The following is a 3,008-nucleotide window of genomic DNA, read 5'->3' as shown; positions in this document are numbered from 1 at the left end:
TGTCCGCTATGTTCAGCAAGTCCGGTTTTATCCCATGCTTTTTCAGACTCAGGCCAGCTGGCCTTGGTGAATTCCCGAAAGAACATCCCCATTTGAAACAAGAATATTTAAACGAATACGAAGCCGAAAAGATAGAGTACAATGAGTCTATGAAGGCCTATCACAATTTCCCTGCATACCTTGCATATATTAATGCAAAAAGTCGTGCTGAAGCTGCGTTAGAGGAAGAAAGTCGACAGAGACAGTCTCGCATGGAGAAAGGAGAACCTTATATGAGCATTCAGCCTGCTGAGGATCCAGATGATTATGATGACGGCTTTTCAATGAAGCATACAGCTACTTCCCGTTTCCAGAGAAACCACCGCCTCATCAGTGAGATCCTCAGTGAGAGCGTGGTCCCTGATGTGCGGTCGGTTGTCACAACAGCCAGAATGCAGGTCCTCAAGCGACAGGTCCAGTCTTTAATGGTTCATCAGCGAAAACTGGAAGCCGAACTTCTTCAGATAGAGGTGCGACACCAGGAAAAGAAGAGGAAATTCCTGGAAAGCACGGATTCCTTTAACAATGAACTTAAAAGGTTATGCGGTCTGAAGGTGGAAGTAGACATGGAGAAAATCGCAGCCGAAATTGCACAGGCAGAGGAGCAGGCCCGCAAAAGGCAGGAGGAGCGGGAGAAGGAAGCAGTGGAGCAAGCCGAGCACAGTCAGGGCAGCATTGCCCCTGAGGAAGAGCAAGCAACGAACAAAGCTGAGGAGAAGAAGGATGAAGAGAGCATCCCTATGGAGACAGAGGAGACACACCTGGAAGAAACAACAGAGAGCCAGCAGAATGGTGAAGAAGGCACATTTACTCCTGAGGACAAGGAGAGTGTGTGTGTGTGTGGGGGGGGGGGGTGACAGCATGGAGGTGGAAGGGACCAGTGATAGCAATACTGGCTCACAGAGCAACAATGAAACAGTAGAGGAGCCTCCCACAGACCCCATGCCAGAAGACGAGGAGAAGGAATAAATGTTGCCTTGTTTTATGTGTCCTAAACTTTTTTAAATGGAAAAAAAAAAATGTTTTTTTGGTTTTAATGGTGAAAAAAAAATTTTGAACACAATCGCAGACAAAATTTCTTTAATAGATGAGTCCCAAAACATAAGATAGTCTATACAAGTCTATTATCTACTTTGTCTTGCAAATAATACCACTGAAATATCATTTCAACTATATCAGTGATAACATTGTTGAGATAATTGACATTACGAAGAGAGTATCTCTGAAGACCAGCAGTCCATGATCCATGTTCCTGCTTGCTTAATTTGGGTTTCCATCTGAACTAAATACATGTTGGCCTCCCAATTTATTTATTTATTTTTTGCCTCCCAATTTATATAGTGACTTAATGTTACCATCCTGAAGCTTCAGACATGTTAGATTACGTATGCCATACACTGAAGAAAATACAGATACAACATGAAGCCATAAAATAATGCGTTTTTTCTATGACAGAAGTCTGGATCTGTTGAAGGCAATAACATATTTAGATTTGCTCACATTTTCTACCACACAATTGATTGCAGTTTATGCTTATAGTAGCTAGAAACAAATTTTAATTAAATTTCCAGACTTTGCAGTTCAATTCCTCACAGTACAGTAACCAGATCAATCATCCTGTGCTGGCTACGCTTGACACCTAGCCACAGTCCGCAGGAAGTTTCCCTGCACATTGGTCTCCTTGCCTTAGCTACAAACTGATAAAAAGTTTAGATGAGATTTCCATACCGACAGCTACCACGGTAGGGAATGGGGTAGAAGGTGGGTAATAGCTTATACCAACATGCCTGGTAGACAAAAAAGGGCCCGTTTTCCATAATTCGCTCAAACTCCAAACAGCAACTTAATTTTCTTTCAGTTTTCAGCTTGAGTTGCACGGCAGGGATCTCCTCCCCAGGCAAAAGGCAATATGAGGTGAGAAGAAGAGCATGCTGCCAGCACAGGTATAGGCCTGCATAATGGAGCTGTGGTACTGGAAAAGAGGCTTTTCATTTTAACAACTGGGAGAGTGAAGAGGGAAGCGTAATGAAGAGGACATAATTGAAGTGGGAGCCAGGAGCATTAGCTATGCAAGGAGAGGAAGACTTGGGAGGCCTTTGACTCCAGAGTTCGAGCACACGTTAGAGCCGGCTGAGAGGGAGGGGTCAGAGGACCCAGAGAGATCAGCGCCTATATCACCACAAACTCATGAATTTTAAAAAGTTTATTTTTAATTACATGGTGACAGCATTTAATGCGATTCCATGTCCCTATGAGGATTGAAGTTCTACCAGGGCTTGGCGATAGTTTGGCATAGGTCCTTTTGACACATACGTCATTTTGCCACCAAAAACACTTCATATACTACACTGAAAAAGCATAAACAGAAAAAAAAAAAACCTGAAACTATAAAACAGGATGCAACCTGAGAGCCTGAGAAGGTGTGGAAGAAAAAGAAAATCCAGTGAAATCTTAAGACAGCCTAAGTAGCAGGCACAAGGTACATGCATCAAAAATATTTAATTCAGAGGTTGTAAATCATTTACACTTGTATGCATGCATGTACAAATGACAGGAAATGTTAAGACCAATTAGTCCCTGGTATATAATTCCTCAAACTCTAACTTGTATCAAAGTCATGTGATCAAGACTCTACATAATTGAGCATTTACTAACAAAACGGCAGTTGAAAGGTATCTTTAATGCATTACTGTTTTTTTTTTCATTAGGCAAAGTCTTACTATATAGCTGAGTATGGCCTCAGAACTTGATGTCACCCAGGCCAGAAATACACACGTGCATCACCATATTCACCTGGTATTTTTTAAGTTACAATAAAATGAAATATACACCAAAAATATCTCATATTATTTTATTTATGAGCTATAGCTAAAAATATTGGCTGAAGTCAATTGGTATCCTGAACTTGTAAAACCTCTAAAAATTCTTAGGAAAAACAAAGCTCACAATTGAATGCACTGTAGGCTTAT

General features: G+C 41.3%; 1 pseudogene; it reads left to right on the top strand.

Annotated features, from left to right (window-relative positions):
• LOC101989339 overlaps window positions 1-1,008 on the top strand; it is a 1,685-nt pseudogene extending 677 nt beyond the window's left edge.
• The last annotated feature ends 2,000 nt before the right edge of the window (window positions 1,009-3,008 follow it).

The sequence above is a fragment of the Microtus ochrogaster genome, chromosome 4, assembly GCF_000317375.1.
Source record: "Microtus ochrogaster isolate Prairie Vole_2 chromosome 4, MicOch1.0, whole genome shotgun sequence".
NCBI lineage: Eukaryota > Metazoa > Chordata > Mammalia > Rodentia > Cricetidae > Microtus > Microtus ochrogaster.
The sequence above is the reverse complement of the archived record's forward strand: the minus strand, read 5'-3'. Positions and strand labels throughout refer to the sequence as shown.